Source organism: Ranitomeya variabilis, chromosome 3 (genome assembly GCF_051348905.1).
Source record: "Ranitomeya variabilis isolate aRanVar5 chromosome 3, aRanVar5.hap1, whole genome shotgun sequence".
Classification (NCBI taxonomy): domain Eukaryota; kingdom Metazoa; phylum Chordata; class Amphibia; order Anura; family Dendrobatidae; genus Ranitomeya; species Ranitomeya variabilis.
The window spans coordinates 385,607,307-385,631,294 of record NC_135234.1 but is presented as its reverse complement, the minus strand read 5'-3'; positions in this window follow the sequence as shown (position 1 = coordinate 385,631,294).

The following is a 23,988-nucleotide window of genomic DNA, read 5'->3' as shown; positions in this document are numbered from 1 at the left end:
CTACGTTGATACTGTGCCCGTCGCTGATTGGTCGAGGCCTGGCGGCCTCGACCAATCAGACGCGGGATTTCCAGGACAGACAGACAGACAGACAGACAGACGGAAAAACCCTTAGACAATTATATATATAGATGGTGCGTTCGCAGCCCGGGGTCCACAGTGCAGGAGAACCTGCTGCTAGTGAATGGTGGCACTGTTTGGCGGTATAGACTAGCTCTGTTACCTCACAGAGCAGCCGTGAGAGAAAAGCACTGCGCCCTGTTAGCCTCACAGGAGCGCAAGCTTGCTGCCGAACTGATAGCAGTCAGTGGTTATGCTCACACACAATCTCCTCACCGGAGAAGCCGGTATTCTAGGGGCTTATTTCAGCCGGGTCCCTGAATACAAACACACAATCTCCTCACCGGAGAAGCCGGTATTCTAGGGGCTTATTTCAGCCGGGTCCCTGAACACATTCATGCATAACCATACTGGCGCAAAGCACATATTTGAATTGATACTAGCGCATGGCCGTGCGGCCATGCAAGACTTTTATAGCTGAAGCACGAACAAGACCTTCCTAGAAGGATCAATGAGAAGCTGCCACAAAGCCTTCAGGACCTTCCAGGAGAACCAATGGCCTTTGATGCAGTATCGAAGCATGTGACCCTCGATCTCCAATGAGAGATCTTACCCTGGGCATGCTCAGAAGGAGAAAAGCGGGACTTATTCCCAAAAGCGTCTGCTCGCCACTGCCCAGCACTGGCTTCAATGGCAGAAGCTGGAAAAGCAGCAGTAACCCTTTGCACAGGGTCAGACTGAGCGAGACGCTGGGACCGACGTCTCCGCTGAGCAGACTTTACTGTGGCAGGAGAAGAATGGGAGACCGCAGTGGAGATGGATTGAGATTCCCCCTGTGCAGAGGCGGGAACTCGACCCCTAACATTACCCCCCCTAGGGCCCCCCTCCCTGGACCTCGCTACACTCGAAGGCAGCAATGAGCAGCAGAGCCCGAATGTGCTCAGCAGGCTCCCAGGACCTGTCCTCAGGACCATAACCCTTCCAGTCCACCAAATAAAATTTTTTGCCACGTACCACCTTGTAGCCCAAAATAGCATTCACCTCGCAATCGTCCGTAGATGAACCCGATGTCCCGGCAGATGACTCGGAAAACCGAGACATGTATACGGGTTTCAAGAGGGACACATGAAAGGTGTCGGTGATACCCAAGCGTGGTGGAAGGGCTAAACGGTAGAACACAGGGTTAACCTGTTCGAGGACCTTGAAGGGGCCCAAGTAGCGAGGTGCAAACTTAGTGGACTCAACTTGCAGCCTGATGTTACGGGCGGAGAGCCACACCATGTCGCCAGGAGCAAAGGTCGGAGCAGGGCGCCGATGTGCATCAGCGGAGGACCTCATTCTCTCCTTGGAGGCCCGAATGGCATCCTGAGTGCGGTCCCAAATATCCCGTGCCTCCACAGCCCAGTCTGCCACCCTGGAGTCAGCGGAAGACACGGGCATAGGCACAGGTACCTGCGGATGCTGACCATAGTTAAGGAGGAATGGGGTTTGTCCCGTGGAATCGTCAGCGCAAACTCCGCCCACGGTAGCAAGGATGCCCAGTCATCCTGCCTGGCTGAGACAAAATGTTGCAGATATGTGACCAAGGTCTGGTTGGCCCTCTCTACCAACCCATTCGTCTTGGGATGATATGCTGAAGAGAGATTCAACTCAATACTGAGAAGACGACAGAGCTCTCTCCAGAACCGAGAGGCAAACTGGGGACCCCGGTCACTGACAATTTTGTCCGGCATACCGTGTAGGCGGAAAATGTTTTTAATAAACAACGCTGCCAAGGCCCGTGCAGAAGGTAGCCGTGGAAGCGGCACCAAATGCACCATCTTAGAAAAATGATCGGTGATAACCCAAATGATGGTACAGCCACGAGACTTGGGTAAACCCACCACAAAGTCCATCCTGACCATCTCCCAGGGCCTGTCTGCCACCGCCAAGGGATAGAGTAACCCAGCTGACCGTTGTCGAGGAGACTTATTTTTGGCACAGGAGACACACGCACGAACATAATCTCTGACGTCACGGACCATATGTGGCCACCAGTACGTCCTAGCCAGCAGTTCAGATGTCCTCTTTGTCCCAAAGTGTCCACCCACTCTGGACGAATGAGATCAAAAGAGAACCTCCGGTCACAAATTGATGGGAACAAAAGTCTTGCCCGGAGGCACAGACTCTAGCGAAACCGGAGCTACGGTTCTCAGACTCTCTGAAGGGACAATAAGCCGAGGCTCCTCTTCCTCCTCCTCAGTTGACACAACGGAGCGAGAGAGAGCGTCAGCACGAATGTTCTTCTCCCCGGCGAGATAATGGAGAGTGAAGTGGAACCGGGAGAAGAACAAGGACCATCTCGCCTGACGAGAATTCAGCCGCTGAGCTGTATGCAAATAAACCAAATTTTTGTGGTCCGTGAAGAAACCGAGCTCCCTCCAAGAGATGTCTCCACTCCGAAAAGGCCAACTTCATTGCTAGCAACTCCCTATCCCCGATGGAGTAATTTCTCTCCACTGGTGTGAAGGTCTTTGAGAAGAAGAAGCATGGATGCTTCCGACCTAGCGCATCCTTTTGATAGAGGACTGCTCCGGCACCAACGGATGAGGCATCCACCTCCATTAAGAATGGCTTATCCACATCGGGACGATGTAAGATGGGAGCGCTAGCAAAATTAGACTTTATAGAAGTAAAGGCCTTGGAGACCTCTTCCGACCACAATTTGGGATTCGCTCCCTTCTTGGTGAGGGATACCAAGGGAGCTACCAAAGTTGAGAAGTGGGGAATGAACTGGCTATAGTAATTTATGAACCCCATAAAGCGCTGCACCGCTTTAAGAGAATGGGGTTCTTGCCAGTCCATCACAGCCTGTAGTTTGGCAGGATCCATAGCCAATCCCTGGGCGGAGATGATATAGCCCAGGAAAGGTAAAGACTCCTGCTCAAACACACACTTCTCCAACTTTGCATAGAGGAAATTCGCCCGTAAGAGTTCGAAGATTCTGCCAACATCTCTCCGGTGGGAGTCAATATCTGGAGAGAAGATGAGAATATCACGGAAGCATATCCCGGAAGATATCGTTGACAAAGTCCTGAAAAACGGCTGGGGCATTACAGAGCCCGAAGGGCATCACCAGATATTCATAGTGCCCATCCCTGGTATTAAAAGCCATTTTCCATTCGTCCCCCTCATGGATGCGAATCAGGTTGTAGGCACCCCGCAGATCTAGTTTGGTGAATACCCTTGCTCCCCTTAACCTGTCAAAGAGCTCAGAAATCAGGGGCAACGGGTACTTATTTTTAATGGTGATGGCATTAAGACCCCTGTAATCGATGGAAGGACGTAATTCCCCATTCTTCTTCTGTACGAAGAAGAATCCCGCCCCTGCAGGAGACACTGACTTCCTAATGAACCCTCTTGCCAAATTCTCCTGGATGTATTGAGACATAGCCTCCATCTCAGGGAGAGAGAGGGGATACACCCTTCTCTGAGGAGGTTCAGCTCCAGGCAAGAGATCAATAGGACAGTCATAGGGGCGATGAGGTGGAAGAGTTTCTGCAGCCCTTTTGGAGAAAATGTCAGCATAGCACCAATAGCACTTGGGAAGAGAAGAAAGATCTGCGGGTATCTCAGTGGTGGAAACCTGAATGCACTCTTTCACAAATCTGCCCTTACATGATCCACTCCAACCCAATATCCTCCCAAAGGTCCACTCAATATGTGGGGAGTGGAAACGGAGCCAGGGTATTCCCAGCAGAATTTCGTCCATTCCCTCGGGAAGGACAAGAAGGGAAATAACCTCCTGGTGGGAAGGGGACATGGATAACGTGAAAGGGACAGTTTGGTGTGTGATTTGTGTGGGAAGCGTTGACCCATTCACTACTCTACCAGTCACCGGTTTGGCGAGCATCACCTGAGGTATTGCATGGCGCAGAGCAAAAGCAGAGGACATGAAATTCCCCTCCGCTCCTGAGTCCACACAAAGCTCGACTGTTAAAGATGAGCCTAACGTGATTGTCCCTTTAAAGGACAACTTGGAGGAAAATGCCGCTGTATCTAGTGAACCTCCTCCAATGGTTACTAGACGCGACCGTTCTCCTGACCGCCGTGGACATTTATTGGCATAATGTCCTATTTGTTGGCAATTTTTACAAACCACGGGTACCCGAGCAGCCCGGGACTTAGGTCCTGCTCGAAAAACCTCCATGGCCTCATGGGAGTCGGACACCAGAACAGAAGTTTCTAGAGGTCTGGCGAAGGTGGGAGCCAGCCGAAACCTCTGCCTACACTGGTTCCGCTCTAACCTCCGCTCGTTAAAACGGAGGTCGATGCGGGTAGATATAGGAATGAGCTCCTCCAGTGTGGCGGGATTCTCCCTGGTGGCCAAGGCGTCCTTTACATGGTCTGCCAGTCCTTTCCAAAATACCGGAATAAGGACTTTATCTGGCCACTCCAGCTCTGAGACCAGAGTCCGGAATTGGACGGCGAACTGACTGACCATGGACGCACCCTGTGTTATTGCCAACAATTGGAGGGCGGTATCGTGGGTGACACGAGGTCCCAAAAAGACCTGTTTCAGAGCGTCCAGGAAGAGAGGAGCACTCTGCACCACACGATCATTACGCTCCCATAGCGGCATTGCCCACTCCAACGCCCTGCCCGACAAAAGGGATAAAATAAATCCCACTTTCGCCCGTTCCGTAGGAAAATGTGCAGCCAGAAGCTCAAGATGTATGGAGCACTGACTCACGAATCCCCGACATAGTTTACTGTCACAAGCAAACTTGTCTGGAAGCGGGAGATGGGATAAAGTCGGAGCAGGGGTGGCCGAGGACAAACTGGCTGCAGCTACACTTGAAGCCTGAACAGCGACTGCGGTAACATCCACAGCTGAGGTTGTGCACTCAAGAGCCACCAACCTAGACTCCAGCTGCTGGATGTACCGCTGTAAATGCTGATCATCCGCCATTTACTAGCCAGACCCTGGCGCTAGTATTATGTTAGGGCTAGCGGAATGCACCGAGTAAAAATAGATGTTTATTATAAACTAGACTGTGGCCCGATTCTAATGCATCGGGTATTCTAGAATATGCATGTCCCCGTAGTATATGGACAATGATGATTCCAGAATTCGTGGCAGACTGTGCCCGTCGCTGATTGGTCGAGGCAACCTTTATGACATCATCGTCGCCATGGCAACCATTATGACATCTACGTCGATACTGTGCCCGTCGCTGATTGGTCGAGGCCTGGCGGCCTCGACCAATCAGAGACGCGGGATTTCCATTATGACATCATCGTCGCCATGCTGTGCCCGTCTCTGATTGGTCGAGGTCCGGCGGCCTCGACCAATCAGAGAGGCGGGATTTCCAGGACAGACAGACAGACAGACAGACAGACAGACGGAAAAACCCTTAGACAATTATATATATAGATGGTGCGTTCGCAGGCCGGGGTCCACCGTGCAGGAGAACCTGCTGCTAGTGAATGGTGGCACTGTTTGGCGGTATAGACTAGCTCTGTTACCTAACAGAGCAGCCGTGAGAGGAAAGCACTGCGCCCTGTTAACCTCACAGGAGCGCAAGCTTGCTGCCGAACTGATAGCAGTCAGTGGTTATGCACACACACAATCTCCTCACCGGAGAAGCCGGTATTCTAGGGGCTTATTTCAGCCGGGTCCCTGAATACAAACACACAATCTCCTCACCGGAGAAGCCGGTATTCTAGGGGCTTATTTCAGCCGGGTCCCTGAACACATTCATGCATAACCATACTGGCGCAAAGCACATATTTGAATTGATACTAGCGCATGGCCGTGCGGCCATGCAAGACTTTTATAGCTGAAGCACGAACAAGACCTTCCTAGAAGGATCAATGAGAAGCTGCCACAAAGCCTGAGCACCTTCAGGACCTTCCAGGAGAACCAATGGCCTTTGCTGCAGTATCTAAGCATGTGACCCTCGATTTCCAATGAGAGATCTTACCCTGGGCATGCTCAGAAGGAGAAAAGCGGGACTTAGTCCCAAAAGCGTCTGCTCGCTGCTGCCCAGCACTGGCTTCAATGGCAGAAGCTGGAAAACCAGCAGTAACCCTTTGCACAAAGTCAGACTGAGCAAGACGCTGGGACCGACATCTCTGCTAAGCAGACTCCACTGCAGCAGGAGAAGAATGGGAGACCATAGTGGAGATGGATCGAGATTCCCCCTGTGCAGAGGCGGGAACTTGACCCCTAACACATGCATGCCAGGATTGCTAGAAGAAAGCCACTGCTCTTTGTAACAAACATTGCTGCCCATCTGCAGTTTTCAAAAAATCACCCGGACAATCTAGAAGGCTATTGGAACACTGTTTAGCGGACCGAGCCAATATTGACCTTAACGACCAGGCCAAATTCTTTAAATTTGACAAGTATCACTTTATGTAGTAACATCTCTTCACCAGATCCAACTGATTCTGAGACTGATTTCTCATCACATATTGTACTTCATAATACTTGTAACATTTGTTCGATATGACTTGCGTTTATTTATAAAATATCAGAAATTTTACAAAAATGGGGTAATTTTAAAACTTTTAATTCTTATGCCCTTAAATCAGAGAGTCATGTCTCACAAAATAGGTAATAAATATATATATACTAGACTGTGGCCCGATTCTAATGCATCGGGTATTCTAGAATATGCATGTCCCCGTAGTATATGGACAATGATGATTCCAGAATTCGTGGCAGACTGTGCCCGTCGCTGATTGGTCGAGGCAACCTTTATGACATCATCGTCGCCATGGCAACCATTATGACATCTACGTCGATACTGTGCCCGTCGCTGATTGGTCGAGGCCTGGCGGCCTCGACCAATCAGAGACGCGGGATTTCCATTATGACATCATCGTCGCCATGCTGTGCCCGTCTCTGATTGGTCGAGGCCCGGCGGCCTCGACCAATCAGAGAGGCGGGATTTCCAGGACAGACAGACAGACAGACAGACAGACAGAAAGACAGACAGACAGACAGACAGACAGACAGAGACGGAAAAACCCCTAGACAATTATATATATAGATAGTTTGTCACCTGAGCTGGTAAAGTGCATTGATAGGTACAGAATGGACACAGGGAGATTTGTAAATCTGCACTAGAGAAAAGAGGGTTATGTTGCTTTGATAGTCAGGGAGCAGTGTAGAGGCATCACTGGTGATTTGTACTTTTATTGCACCTTAATTAGAGAGATAATTAGCATGTACACTTACTGGATTGATCTGAAGTGATGCCTTAGGGTTACCTCCCGGTCAGACTCCCGATGGTTGGTGTCTGTTTACTCCCACGCTGCAGGGCTGTGGGGCTGGAGGCTAGTGCAGGAGCGCTCTCTCCTGTTAAATTCCTCCTCGCTGGTCACAGAGAGTTAGGCTTAACCACCAGCATCAGGCGTGCCCCGGCCTGAAGCGACGCCGAAGCAGTGGCGGAGTGTAGAAGGCGTGAAAGGAATGTGATGTCACAGAGCTAGATGGACAGCTTAGATAGAAGGGCGCGTGAGAGGGACAATGCTAACCAACGCGTTTCGAAGGATGCAAACCTTCTTCATCAGGGCTGCAGTTCCCTGTGGGGTCCGTCCTTATATAGCACTAGGTCATTAACCCCTTCCTCGCCTGTTTAAGTGACCTGCAGAGGAGGTCAGACAGAAAGTCCATTGCCTGGATCTAAAGGTGTTGCTTACATTAGACTATTTTTTGGATCGTTTCTTAAAGATCAAGTGTATAAAGCAGGCAGAACTAACCATTCTAAGAGGGAGAAGAAACCACTGGTGAATACACATCTATTGCATATATTGAAGATTAGTATGTATAACGCGATTGTATGAATTGTTGATGGACTGGTTATTTGAGTAGTGATACGTATTGCTGCTTCTTGGGTGTGTTTGCTAAAAATAACAATCTAGATAAAAATAAAGATAAAAAGAACGTATCCATAAATGTGAGTTACATGGAGGGTGTTTTAAAACCATGCCTTTATTAAAACGGGGGCTGGAAAGTGCTTGTATGTATATACAAACCTAAAAGACCAGGTCAGGGTCACCTGATCAAAAGGTTAAAAAAATTAAAAAATTATGTAAGTAGGGATACATCCCTGGTGTCTAGCGTGGCAGACCTAATGGCAGGTTGAAGAACTAGAAAGCATATAGCTCTATTTCTTGATTAAGCCCTCTCTGGGCTAGGCTGTCCAGGGTAAAAATCCATTTGGATTCTACCCTCGACATTAATTTGATAAAATGACCAATTTGATAAAATTACCAACCCTAGTATTTTGCTGGACTACTTGGATTCCGCAAAAAGTGGTGCATTCAAGACCCATCCAACTACAACCACTACAAACGTTCAAAATTAAATTCATACCAACCTAACCCTACCATCCACCTTCAACCCAATCAACGAGTATTCTAACGCCTTTCAGTCTTTTGAAACCTTAGTTACCATAGATATTAAAAAATCTGCAAAAACAATTCCCGATATACAGCGCCAATACACAGAGCACAATCTCAGTAACAGTGAGAAAAAATCTATCATTAACCTCCAAGAAAATCACGACATCATTATCCACCCGGCGGACAAAGGAGGTGGCATCGTGGTACTAGATCGTGCCATGTGCCACAACAAGTCGTTGAGACTCTTAAGCGATTCTGTCACTTATAAAAAGATGAGCCTCAACCCTACTATTAACTATACCAAAAAATTAAACTGCCTAGCTCAGAAGGGCAAGTCCTTGGGTATTCTCAACAAAAAAGAATTCCATTACATTAACAACCAAACCCCAACAGTAGCGGTATTTTAACATGTCCCAAAAATTCACAAAAATGTCACTAATACACATGGCCGTCCAATTATTTCCCGTATTAATTGTTTAACCGCCAATTTATCCAAAAATGTGGACCTACATTTACAAAAATGTATGCCACTATTACCGGCTTATCTAAAGGACACTACTCACACCACACAAGTTCTTGAGCCCATAATCTGGCAAAAGAATTTTATCCTGGGTACTCTAGACATTAAATCATTATATACCATAATTAATCACGAAAAAAGTTGTCAGGCAGCAGATTTTTTCTTGCACTCCTTGGGGACCTATAAGGAACCCCAGATCCAATTTATTTTAGAAAGCATTGAATTCATATTAAACCATAAATATTTTAAGTATGAGAATCAATATTATTTGCAAACATGGGTGTAATAATTATAGGGGATAACTCAGGAGACTCTTTGCGAGGAACAAGACAACTACAGGACACAGTTTTATAAGTGGTAAAGTCTATATTATCACACGGTGATTCAAACAGGTGCAGAGAGAAACTCAAGTCCACAACACTTGGTGCAAATAATAAACGCAGCTTAGCAGTCTATAGGAAACTTCAGAGGAATCAAGCAGAAAGTCTATGAAGCACAGTTATTCTTGAGGATACTTGACACGAATAAATCCTTGTCTTAGTCCAGATACAGATAGATATGCTTATTAGGCAGTTCAAATCATATCTTAGCTCAACCAGGGAGGCCTGGTTAATAGTCTCAGGTTATTGCAAAGCAGCAACAGCTTACATGTCCAGCAAATGCAGATGGAAGTAAACACAAGCCGCAGATGAAGGAGGATTACTGGAAACTTGTGTATGCAGCAGGAACTCAGAGCAGGGTAGCAGGATCACCACACAGGTTAACAGGAGCAGGTGTATAGCCAGGGAGTAATCAGAGGTCAGGAGCTGGATACAAGGCAGAATATTCTAGCACAGACTGAAGGCTGGGGTGCAGTTTTATAGCAGGAAGACACAGTGCACATGAGACCAAAGATGCCATCTTGGAAAAGGGCAGTAATGCACAAAAGGTAAAAAATATTCAGAGTCCTGACATTACTCCCTCCTTAGAAGTGGCCTCAGGACGATCCTGGACCTGGTTTCTTAGGGAATCTCTGATGAAAACGAGAAATCTTCTGTTGGGCATTGATGTTTTCCACAGGTTCCCAAGAGTCTTCCTCAGGGGGATATCCCTGCCATCTTATCAGATATTGGAGCCGATTCCTGCGAATCCTGGAATCAATAATTTCCTCCACCACAAATTGTTCTTGCCAATCAATCACCACAGGCTGCGGAGGTGGCACAACACGTCCCTGGAAGGTATTAGGAGATACAGGCTTTAGTAAAGATACATGAAAAACTGGGTGTACCTTCATTGTCCTAGGCAGCTTCAGCCGGCAGGCCACAGAGCTCACAATACCGTTGATCTTGAAAGGGCCAATGAATTTCTGTCCAAGTTTTTGTGAAGGAACATTTAACTTCAGATTCTTTGTTGCTAACCACACGGAATCTCCTACCTTGAACAAGGGTGCAGGTTTACGGAATCTATCAGCCGATCTCTTATAACGTTCTTGAGCTGTGGTCAGGGATTCCTTCAGAACCTCCAAATTTTGTCTCATCGCAGTCAGCCTTTCCTCCACTGCCGGAACCGGAGAATTAATTGGAGACCTAGGTAAAATACACGGATGATAACCCAGATTGGCAAAGAAAGGTGTAAATTTAGTGGAGGCGCTCTGAGAAATATTATATGAAAATTCGGCTAACGGCAACAACTCCAACCAATCATCCTGGAGATGGCTGACATAGCATCTTAGATATTGTTCCAGCATCTTGTTGGTACGCTCAGTCTGACCATTTGTCTGGGGATGGTAAGCGGAAGAGAGACAGACATTAATATTGAGTGCAGAGCAGAACCCCTTCCAGAATCTTGAAGTGAACTGTACTCCACGGTCAGAGATGATCTCATCCAGAACCCTGTGCAACCGAAAGACATTCTGTATAACCAAGTTCACTGTATCTTTAGCTGAGGGGAGGCCGGTGCACGGAACAAAATGAGCAGCTTTAGTCAGGCAATCAACTACCACCATGATTGTATTCATGCCCCCCGATGTAGGCAGCTCCACAATAAAGTCCATTGATATAGACCCCCAAGGGTGGGACGGAACAGGTAATGGTTGTAGAAGACCCATAGGTAACACATGAGGAGTCTTGTAACGGGCACATACCTCGCAAGAGAGAACATAGTCCTTGGTATCCTTCAGGCAAGTTGGACACCAGAAGAATCAGCTCAAGAACTCTTGTGTCTTCTGTACCCCCCTGTGACCAGCCAACTTGGAGTCATGTACCAACTTGAGAATCTGCAGACGGACGACCTCCGTGACGTAGATACGTCGATCTCTGAACCACATGCCACCCTTAAAGACAAGATTAATATCCAAAGGTGGGTTGGCCAGAAATACATCACCTTCATAGGCCTCCCTGCACTCCTTCCACAAGTCCTGATCGTGGATAACTCTGATGAAATTGACATCAGATAGAATGGTCTTGGACGGGGCTCCAGGTACGGAATCCGCAGCATGGATTCGGGATAAAGCATCAGCCTTCCCATTACGAGAACCTGGATGGTACGAGATAGCAAAGTTAAATTGATTTAAAAATAAGTTCCAACGTGCTTGACGAGGAGAAAGACATCTAGCAGATCTAAGGAACTCTAGATTGCGATGGTGAAATAGCACTATGATCTGTTGTGCAGCTCCTTGCAGATGATGCCTCCATTCTTTGAAAGCCGCAATAATAGCCAGCAATTCCTTGTATCCCACGTCGTAATTCTTCTCTGCTGCGGTTAGCCTACGGGAAAAGAAAGCACAAGGATGTAGCAGACACTTCTCTCCAGTTCTTTGGGAGAGAATAGCCCCCAAAGCATTATCAGAAGTGTCCACCTCCACAATGAAAGGAAGTGTTGGACTTGGGTGTATCAACAGCGGTGCTGATGTGAAACAGATCTTAAGCCGATCAAAAGCTTCTTGAGCCTGTGATGACCACTTAAAGGGCTTTTCTTTCTTTGTCAAGGAAGTAATGGGATGGACAATATCAGAAAAATTTCGAATGAAGCGTCTGTAGAAATTTGCAAAACCAATAAAACGTTGGACCTTCTTATCGTTCTTGGGTACCGGCCAGTCAAGGATAGCCTGAATCTTACCAGATTCCATGCTCAGCCCCTGGGGAGAGATGATATAACCTAAGAACTGTATCTCAAAACGATGGAACTCACATTTCTCCGGCTTAATATACAGATGGTTCTCTTTCAGACATCTTAAAACAGTTTTGACATGTTCTTCATGTTCCTGTAGAGAGTCAGAAAAGATTAGTATATCGTCCAAATAGATCACTACAAACTGGTCCAACAAATCTCTGAAAATGTCATTAGCAAGGTGTTGAAATGTTGCAGGGGCGTTACAAAGACCGAAGGGCATCACAAGAGATTCAAAGTGTCCATACCGGCATCTGAATGCTGTCTTCCACTCATCCCCTGGACGAATACGCACCAAATTATAAGCCCCACGAAGATCCAGTTTAGAGAACACCTTAGCATGGTGGACTCTTTCCAGTAATTCGGGAATCAGAGCCAATGGGTAATGATTTCGTACGGTTACCTTATTGAGTTCTCGATAGTCAACACAGGGTCTCAGGGTCCCATCCATCTTCTTTACAAAAAAGATAGGTGCCCCTGCTGGTGAGGAAGAAGGACGTATGAAGCCTTTGGCCAGAATTTCATCAATATACTCTTTTAAGGCTTGAAGCTCAGGTGCCGCCAAAGGGTATACATTACCAAAAGGAATGGCTGCCCCGGGAAGCAGCTCAATGGGACAGTCATAATGCCTGTGTGGAGGAAGCTGATCTGCATTCTTCTTGTCACAGATGTCAGAGAACTCTTTATAAGCTGGAGGTAAAGAAAATACCTGTACATGTGGTTCCGTAGCCGTGGACTCAGGGACACCTTCTGTTAACCCTGAGTTGCTCCTTGTTGGGCAGATAATCTCCTTGGTCTCCCAGTTGATAATTGGGTTCTGAGAACGCAACAAAAAAATGCCTAAAATCACAGGAAAATGAGGAGAAGAAATTAGCAAGAAAGAAAGTTGCTCCTGATGATTAGGTTCCAACAAAATTTCAAGGGGTACAGTCTCCTGATCCACAGGCCCAGAGATTAAAGGTGACCCATCCACTGTTTCCATGGTAATTGGAGAGGCTCTTTGCTGAATTTTAATACCATATTCCTTGGCAAATGTGATATCCATGAAATTGCCACCTGCACCAGAGTCAATCATAGCTGAACTGGAAATCCACTGTCCTGAACACAGGATCTTAATAGGGAGAGAACAGTAAGAGTTCGTTTCCTTCAGCTCCTTGGGGGGTGTAGTCATAGAAAGTGAATGGAATACAGCATTTAAAGGCAGGCTACATTCAGAGATGTCAGATTCATCATCACAGTTGTCATACTCCCCTATTGCTGCTAGCACCTTGTTAGGCCATCTAGGACACTTAGGACAATTGATCAAGAAGTGGTCAGACTGGCCACAGTAGAAACACAGACTTTCACGAAGGCGATGCTCCCAGCGCTCATTGATCTCGCTCCTCTGAACGGAATCAATTTTTGCATGGGCACCTCCTCCACCTCCTGAGAGGTTTTACCTGCAGGCTCTTTGAAAGGAAGGGAAAATTTAGAAACACGGTTATATGCAGCAAATTTCTCCTGCCTACGCTCAGTAAGGCGAATGTCTATGCGCACACAATGCTGTATAAATGTCTCTAGCTCTTGTGGTGACTCAGAGCGGGCTAGTTCATCTTTTATAGTACTAGACGGACCCCTTTTAAAAATAGGCAATTGTGCATAACTGTCCCAATTGGTATCTACCGCCAATCTCCTGAATTCTGTGGCATACTCAATAACAGAACGTCTAGCCTGGCGTAAAGATTCAGCAGTTGCACGGCGATTAGGGTCATCAAACAATAATGCCATAGCGGCCAAGAAATCATCCAAGTCATTTAACCGTGGGTCACGAGACTCAATCATCAGATTCGCCCAGGCGAGTGCTCGTGAGGTCAATAGCATTATTACACACAAAACTTTGGATCTATCAGTAGGAAAACGGTCAGCATGCACATCAAAATATAGCATACATTGATTCACAAAGCCATGAAATTTGTAGCGATCACCATTAAATCTGAATGGGGGCAACTTAGGTGGGCTAGCTGGTGGCGGTTGCCCAGAGGGTAAAGTCACTTGTGCAGCTATTTGCGTGCTTATGTCCTGAAAAGCCCATCCATACTGGGACTCTATGCCAGCAAATTTGTTTTCCTGGGCTGCCATGCGGTTGCTCAAGTCCTGCAAAGTTTGTCCAAACACTTGTTGATTGTGATCAAAGCTTCCAAACTTCTTTTGCAGACCTTCCACATCTTTCTGCAGTGATCTAATTATGGCAAACACCTGCTCTAATCTGCTTTCTGCAGTCATTGTTCCAGCAGTCTTCTTTTTTTTTTTAGGCTAGAGTATCCTGTAATAATTATAGGGGATAACTCAGGAGACTCTTTGCGTGGAAGAAGACAACTACAGGACACAGTTTTATAAGTGGTAAAGTCTATATTAACACACAGTGATTCAAACAGGTGCAGAGAGAAACTCAAGTCCACAACACTTGGTGCAAATAATAAACGCAGCTTAGCAGTCTATAGGAAACTTCAGAGGAATCAAGCAGAAAGTCTATGAAGCACAGTTATTCTTGAGGATACTTGACACAAATAAATCCTTGTCTTAGTCCAGACACGTATAGATATGCTTATTAGGCAGTTCAAATCATATCTCAGCTCAACCAGGGAGGCCTGGTTAATAGTCTCAGGTTATTGCAAAGCAGCAACAGTTTACATGTCCAGAAAATGCAGATGGAAGTAAACACGAGCAGCAGATGAAGGAGGATTACTGGAAACTTGTGTACGCAGCAGGAACTCAGAGCAGAGTAGCAGGATCACCACACAGGTTAACATGAGCAGGTGTATAGCCAGGGAGTAATCAGAGGTCAGGAGCTGGATGCAAGGCAGAATACTCTAGCACAGACTGAAGGGTGGGGTGGAGTTTTATAGCGGGAAGACACAGTGCACATGAGACCAAAGACGCCATCTTGGAAAAGGGCAGTAATGCACAAAAGGTAAAAAATGTTCAGAGTCCTGACAATGGGGCACCGCAATGGGTACCCAGTTACGCTAATCTATACGTGTGTAGCTGGGAGCGACATTACATTTTCAAAAAAGGTGCCCTTCAAACGGGACTAAAGCTCTGGCATCGCTTCATCGACGATATTGTATTCATCTGGGAAGGAATGGCACAGGAGTTAGGTCGTTTTATTCTAAACCTAAATAATAACTAATTTGGCTTGGAATTCACGCCTACCATCAGCAATGTGCAAGTCAATTTTCTGGACCTCACAATTTACTGTATGTAGAGAACAATATATTAAAAACCAAATGTTACCACAAAGACGTGGATTCAAACAGCTTTATACACATCTCAAGCTGCCACCTCCCAATTTGGCTCACTAACATCCCAAAAGGACAATATATGCGCATTAGGAGAAATTGTACTGATCTTGAAAACTATGATAAGGAAACCATACATATTACTAAACAATTCGTAGCCAAAGGCTATGACACCCAGACTCTAAACACGGCAAGACGTATTGTGAACCGCATACTGAGAGAAACTTTGTTTAATAAAGTAGAACGCAGTACCAATCCATCCAACATACAGCAGCAAATAAAGAATCTACCTATAGTGACCCAGTTACATTCGGATTATAAAAGATTCACTAACATTGTTCGTAAACATTGGCCCATTCTGCAGGGTGATAGAAACATTGGGGACCTATTACCAAATAACCCAAGGTTCGTCTATACGAAAGCTAAAAATCTGGGTCTCCTCTTAGCGCCAACAACAAAGCCGGTGTGTCCAAGTAAAGTAGCACGCCAAGCGGTAACCATGTACCCATATAGAATCCAAATTGATTTTTACCCTGGACAGCCTAGCCCCGAGAGGGCTTAATCAAGAAATAGAGCTATATGCTTTCTAGTTCTCCAACCTGCCATTAAAATTACAATTACCAACGTATGATCTATCAATTATAGCTGCATTCTGTAATGCACACTGTCTTTTAAGTTTTACTTATTATGTTCCATTTATATTACACGCTACACACCAGGGACGTATCCCTACTTACATAATTTTTTAATTTTTTAACCTTTAGATCAGGTGACCCTGACCTGGTCTTTTAGGTTTGTATATACATACAGGCACTTTCCAGCCCCCGTTTTAATAAAGGCATGGTTTTAAAAGACCCTCCATATAACTCACATTTTTGGATACGTTCTTTTTATCTTTATTTTTATCTAGATTGTTATTTTTAGCAAACACACCCAAGAAGCAGCAATACGTATCACTACTCAAATAACCAGTCCATCATCAATTTGTACAATCGCGTTATACATACTAATCTTCAATATATGCAATAGATGTTGTGTATTCACCAGTGGTTTCTTCTCCCTCTTAGAATGGTTAGTTCTGCCTGCTTTATACACTTGATCTTTAAGAAACGATCCAAAAAATAGTCTAATGTAAACAACACCTTTAGATCCAGGCAATGGACTTTCTGTCTGACCTCCTCTGCAGGTCACTTAAACAGGCGAGGAAGGGGTTAATGACCTAGTGCTATATAAGGACGGACCCCACAGGGAACTGCAGCCCTGATGAAGAAGGTCTGCATCCTTCGAAACGCGTTGGTTAGCATTGTCCCTCTCATGCACCCCTCTACATAAGCTGTCCATCTAGCTCTGTGACATCACATTCCTTTCACGCCTTCTACACTCCGCCACTGCTTTGGCGTCGCTTCCGGCCGGGGCACGCCTGAAGCTAGCGGTTCAACCTAACTCTCTGTGACCAGCGAGGAGGAATTTAACAGGAGAGAGCGCTCCTGCACTAGCCTCCAGCCCCACAGCCCTGCAGCGTGGGAGTAACCAGACACCAACCATCGGGAGTCTGACCGGGAGGTAACCCTAAGGGTACTGTCACACATTGGCACTTTGATCGCTACGACGGTACGATCCGTGACGTTCCAGCGATATCCATACGATATCGCTGTGTCTGACACGCAGCAGCGATCAGGGACCCTGCTGAGAATCGTACGTCGTAGCAGATCGTTTGGAACTTTCTTTTGTCGCTGGATCTCCCGCTGTCATCGCTGGATCGTTGTGTGTGACAGCGATCCAGCGATGCGTTCGCTTGTAACCAGGGTAAACATCGGGTTACTAAGCGCAGGGCCGCGCTTAGTAACCCGATGTTTACCGTGGTTACCAGCGTAAAAGTAAAAAAAACAAACAGTACATACTTACATTCCGGTGTCTGTCCCCCGGCGTTCTGCTTCTCTGCACTGTGAGCGTCGGATGGCCGGAAAGCGAGCACAGCGGTGACGTCACCGCTGTGCTTTCCGGCTGGCACAGACACACTGGAGAGAAGCACAGCGCCGGGGGACAGACACCGGAATGTGAGTATGTACTGTTTGTTTTTTTTAACTTTTACGCTGGTAACCACGGTAAACATCGGGTTACTAAGCGCGGCCCTGCGCTTAGTAACCCGATGTTTACCCTGGTTACCCAGGGACCTCGGCATCGTTGGTCGCTGGAGAGCGGTCTGTGTGACAGCTCCCCAGCGACCACACCACCACTTACCAACGATCACGGCCAGGTCGTATCGCTGGTCGTGATCGTTGGTAAATCGTTTAGTGTGACAGTACCCTTAGGCATCACTTCAGATCAATCCAGTAAGTGTACATGCTAATTATCTCTCTAATTAAGGTGCAATAAAAGTACAAATCACCAGTGATGCCTCTACACTGCTCCCTGACTACCAAAGCAGCATAACCCTCTTTTCCCTAGTGCAGATTCACAAATCTCCCTGTGTCCATTCTGTACCTATCAACGCACTTTACCAGCGCAGGTGACAAACTCTCTCTATATATTTTCATGTTTTACTTTAAACAGGGCTTTACACAGACCCTGTTGCATAGTGCGGGGCTGGGGTTCCTGGGCAGGCGCAGTGCGCTGTTTAGACGCTCCCCAGCTCAGACGCTCCCCAGCTCAGACGCTCCCCAGCTCAGACGCTCCCCCAGCTCAGATGCTCCCCAGCTCAGACGCTCCCCAAGCTCCCCCGCCTTCCCAGGAACCCCAGCCCCGCACTGTGCATAATGAATAACACAGTGCGGGGCGGGGATTCAGCAACATGGTGGCCGCACTGCCCGCACAGGTGCAGTCAGGCACCCTGCATCTGAGCTGTGACTGACAATGAAGACTGCGCAGGCCCCAGGCAGGCACGCACAGCGCAGGCGCCGGATTTAAGAAGAAACAGCGCTCAGGGGGCGGTGACCAGCACCGCAGAAGAGAAGAGTGACAGCAGTTGGGAGATTCACAGAGGACGATTCGGACCGCCTCCAGGTACAATATCTGGTATTTGTGGCATATTTTTAAAACGCTTTATTGAGGTAATAACTGAATCAAAAACTAAAAGAGCCACCTTGTTAGACTGCAGCATTACTGCTGCACAAGGTGGCTCTTTTAGTTTAGAACGGCTGGAGGGGGTGACAGTGGCCCTTTAATAAATAACAGTTCCCACGTTTACTTTACATCTGCATTATTTTTGAAAAATATTTTTATTTTTATTAGGAAGCTATAATGGTTAAAAGTTGATCAGAAATTTCTCATTTTTCCAACAAAATTTACAAAGCCGTTTTTTTAGGGACCACATCACATTTGAAGTGACTTTGAGGGCCTATATGACAGAAAATACCCCAAAATGCCCATTCTAAAACCTGAACCCCTCAAAGTACTCAAAACCACATTTAAGAAGTTTATTAACCCTTCCTGCGCTTCATAGAAACTACAGAAGGAAATAACATTTAACTTTTTTTTCACAAATATTTTACTTTAGCTCCAAATTTGTTATTTTCACAAGGGTAACAGAAGAAAATGGACTCTAAAATCTTTTGTGCAATTTCTCCTGAGCATGCTAAGGAGCATGTGTGGGAAATCAACTGTTTGGGCGCATGGCATGTCTCGGAAGGAAAGTGCCACTGTTTGACTTTTTGAACACAAACATGGCTGTAATCGAGAGCCACTGATGTGCCTAAACAGTCGAAACCCCCCATAAGTGACCCCATTTTGGAAACTAGACCCCTTAAGAAATATATCTAAATGTGTGGTGAGCACCTTGAACCCTCAGGTGCTTCACAGAAATTAATAACGTAGAGCTGTGAAAAAGAAAAATCACATTTTACCCACAAAAATGTATTTTAGCCCCATTTTTTTATTTTCACAAGGGTAACAGGAGAAAATGGACAACATAATTTGTTGTGTAATTTCTCCTGAGAATGTTGATACCCCATATGTGGGGGAACTCCACTGTTTGGGCACACTAAAGGTCTCAGAAGGGAAGTAGCACTGTTTGACTTTTTGAACACAAAAATGCCTGTAATTGAGAGCAGACGCCATGTCGCATTTGGAGATCCACCGATGTGCATAAACAGTGGAAAACCCCTGCAAGTGGCCCCATTTTGGAAACTAGACCTCATAAGGAATGTATCTTGATGTGTGGTGAGCACCTTGAACCCTCAGGTGCTTCACAAATTACATTTTACACACAAAAATGTACTTTTAGCCCCAATTTTTTCCACCAGGTAACAGGAGGAAATGAACCCCAAAATGTGTTGTGAAATTTCTTATGAGTACGCTGATACCCAATATGTGGGGGAATACTACTATTTGGGCGCACGGCAAGGCTCGGAAAGAAAGGAGCACCGCTTGACTTTTTTACGTAAAAATGGCTGGAATCGAGAGCAGATGCCATGTCGCATTTGGAAAGCCCCTGATGTGCCTAAACAGTGGAAATCCCTAACAGGTGACCCCATTTTGGAAACTAGACCCCCTCAAGGAATGTATATTGATGTGTGGTGAGCTCATTGAACCTCATGGTGCTCCACAGACGTTTATAACATAGAACTGTGAAAATAAAATATTGCATTTTACCCACAAAAATGTTACTTTAGCCCCAATTTTTTTTTTCACTACGGTAACAGGAGAAAATGGATGCCAAAATGTGTTGTGCTATTTCTCCTGAGTACGCTGATACCCCATATATGGAGAAAAACTATTGTCTGGGCTCACGGTAGGGCTCTTAAAGGAAGGAGTGACGTTTTGGAATGCAGAGTTTGATGGAATGGTCTGTGGGCCTCAGGAAGAGCCCCTGATGTGCCTAAACAGATAAATATCCAAGAAGTATAGTTTCTCTTTGCAGAGATTGACATGCTACGCATGATGATGAGGAGATTTAAAGCCTCAATGCTCCTCTGGGAAAAATGCTAATTATGCAAATTGTCTCTTCAGAGAGGAAGAGGACTAGAACTCTAGTGCCACCTATTGGAAGGTAGCAATCCTACAAGTTAATGTTGACCCTTTCAATAGGTGGCACTAGAGTTCTAGTTCTCTTGCTCTCTGAAGAGATAATTTGCATAATTAGCATATTTCCCAGAGGAGCATTGCGGCTTTAAGTCTCCTCATCTCAGCATGCTTAGCATGTCAATCTCTGCAAGGAGAAACAAAATTTCTTGGATATCAGTCGGACACAGCCAAACCAGATCTCCACTTTGTACTGACGAGGGACAGTACCCCAAAACACCGTGTCTGCAAATTGAGATTCTGGTTTGGCTATTATCCTAAGTCATGTGAAAAGGCTCATTAAAGGATCAACATTGACTTGTTGGATTGCTACTTCCAATAGGTGGCACTAGAGTTCTAGTTCTCTTCCTCTCTGAAGAGAAAATTTGCATAAACAGATAAAATCTCCCTTGAAAACAAAATTGTTATTTGCCTGAGATAGATTGTGAATTCCATGTCCTATTTGAAGAGCCCCTGCCATGTGAAAACAGCAGAACCCCCCATAAGTTACCCTATTTTGGAAACTAGGCACCTCAAGGAATTCACCTAGGCGTATAGAGAGTGAACCCATAGGTGTGTCACAGAATTTTATAACATTGGGACTTGGAAATGTGACATTTTAGTGGTTAAAATATAATTTTTGCTTTTGCTGCAAATTTGTCAGGTACACAAAGGTTAATAGTTGAAACTAGACTCCACAATAGATTGCCCAATTTCTCCTGAACAAGGTGCTGCCCCATATGTTGTCAGAAAGGAGTGCTATTTGGCTTTTGGAGCACAGATTTTGCTATTATAGTTTATGTGCGACTTTGGCAGAGCCCCTAAGGTACCAGAACAGGAGAAAAATTCCAAAAAGGACCCCATTCTAGAAACTGCACCTCCCAATGAATTCATCTACGGCTGCAGTGACTATTTTGTAACATCCATGCCAGGCTTTTTTTTTCTGGAGAATTACAAATCTGCCAGTCTAATACCCACACATTGTGCCCCATACAGTGTAGAGACCCCATATATTTTAGCACCCGGTACAATGTGCCTAGCTTGTGCGTTTGGCCATACGCACCCGTAAATTCAAGACGTTAGAGATGAAAGGGAGATTTGAGACTGGACTGTAGTTATTTGTGCAGGATGAGTCAAGAGAGTGTTTTTCTTTAATAATGGGGTAATGATAGAGTGTTTGAAGGAGGAGGGCAAAATACCAGAGGAGAGGGAGAGATTGAAGATTTTAGTAAGGTGAGTAGTGATGACTGGAGAGAGGCTGGAGTAGGTGTGAGGGAATGGGGTCAGTAGTGCATGTAGTAGGATGATAAGAAGAGAGGAGCCTGGAGACGACTTCTATTCTGGGGTCAAATGAGGAGAGTGAGCCAGAAGAGAGGTGGGGAGGGATGGGAGTCACCGCACTTGTTTGCTGGGAGCTGATTTCCTGATAGATATTTTCTATTTTCTCTGTAAAGTGGGAGGCCATATCATCAGCACAAATGTCTGTGATAGGGTTTGTATGCTTTTGGACTGATGAAGGAGTGAAAGGTGTTGAAGAGTTTTTTTACGTTGTTTGACAGTAAAGAGACCAAGGTAGTGAAGTAGGTCTGTTTGGCAAGGTGAAGGGCAGACTGACTTATAGGTTCTTAACAAATTTATAATGGATAAAGTTTTCTGATGTGCGAGTTTTCTTCCATAGGTGTTCGGCACTGCTAGAGCATCGCTGGAGAAATTGAGTTTGCGATGTGAGCCAGGAATGTTTTACTCTGTGTTTGGAGGTTCTGACGGTGTAAGGGGGGACAGAGACTGGTATATGCCTCCACCCCTTTAAGCACGTCCCGCTTGAAGCTGGTGCTAAATGATGTATGTTCAATGTGTATATACGTACTGGTGTGTTTTATAACACTATTATGTTCTTCATGCTACCATCTGCATATTGTAAATAGGGAAAGTGCAGTACATTAGCTAGGACACTAGATGGGTACACCTAGCACACAATAGTGTACATGTGTAGTGGGATAGGAATAGAAGCTTGGTATAGTAAATAGTTAACATAGGAGGGGCCAGCTGTGGTTAAGACTGGAGTATTTCCGGAAAGTGTTCAGTAAAGCCAGGGAGCTGAAACAGCTCAGGATGGGCCAGAGAGCCCAGACAGTCCCAGAGGGCCCTAGACCCAGGGCAACCTAGTGGGCCACGCAAAGTTTAAGACAAGGAATCCAGCCATCCAGGGCCCAGTGGGGCAGAAGTACAGCCTAGCAGAAGTGTAACAACAGTGGTTGAGTGGAGGCTACAGTGAAGGTTCAGGCAGTAAGGGAGGTCTCTCATCAAGTGGCAGCTCAAAGCATGGGCTGATGCCCTCAGATCCGGTGCAAAACAGACGAGGGAACCCCTAGGTGCAGTGAGTCTGAACAGGGAGGACGCTGCATTACCACAAGAGGTGGTAGAACCCAGGCACGTACTGAAGGCCGTAGGAAGAAGTGCCGGGAAAGTGGAGAATGAGGAGTGTATGGAACCCTATGCTGATGGTGCATTTAATAAGGATGTGCTGCAAAAAGAAGAAAGTAAAGTTATCTGTTTAAAGTTGAGCATGAACTCTGTCTCTATTTGTGCAACAACACCAGCAAGAGAATTTTTGCCGCTCAGATGGGACCCTGACGGTGCAGATGATGTAGCCGAAGGTAATCTGAAATGGGGACATTGTTTGCATGTGGCGGGAGGCCAGGGCACATGTATGTTCAGCCATGATTACGGCCCTGGCCATCCCTCACAATGGTACGGTGTGCTACTTGGTTCAGTGTGCTTCTGATAGTGTCATTGTAATGATTTACAGCCAGATAAGGACAGGAAAAACAGGAAACTGGGGACAGTGTTAAGTGTATGTGTTAATTTTACATTTTTTTCACTTTTTTACTTAGTCCCACTGTGGGATGTGGGACATGTATAATTTTTATTTTGATCACTTGTCTCATACATTGTTGTACCTGTGCACAGCAGTGTATGAGACTGGCAATGTCTTACTGACTGTCTGTGAGACTCAGATTATGGACAGAGACAGAGAATCATATCGCACTGGCTGTTAGTTCTCCTGACCTGAGCTTAACAGCTGCATAGAAATACATCATACTGTCTTGCTAAGGTCAGGAGAAGTGCCAAGCCAGTACATGCAGTGCGATGTGATCCCCGCACGAGTTATACGGCAGTCTGACTCAGCCCTATTGCTGGATCTCACAGGCCACAGCACACTGGGGCCATCATATGACCTCAGGGTGCCATTCTCATCGCGGGGGTCCAATGGTTACTAAGAGGATCTTGCGACCCCTTTGCAGCAACTTTAATACCAATGTTGCCATTGACAGTGGTATTTAAGGAGTTAATCAGCCTTGATCGGTCACAAAACCAGCCAGGTCCGATACTGCAGGGTGTCAGCTGTCTTATACAGCTGAGATCTGAGGGAATCGCTGCCTATTCCCTTATTCCCAATCACGGGTTTAAAACGTCAATGAGGGAATAAGTCCCCTTAACAAAAGCCGTTTTAATGCGTATCAGCGGTTGATAAGGTGTTAATATCCACTAATTAGGCCTTAAAGAGTAACTATACTTTCAGGTAAC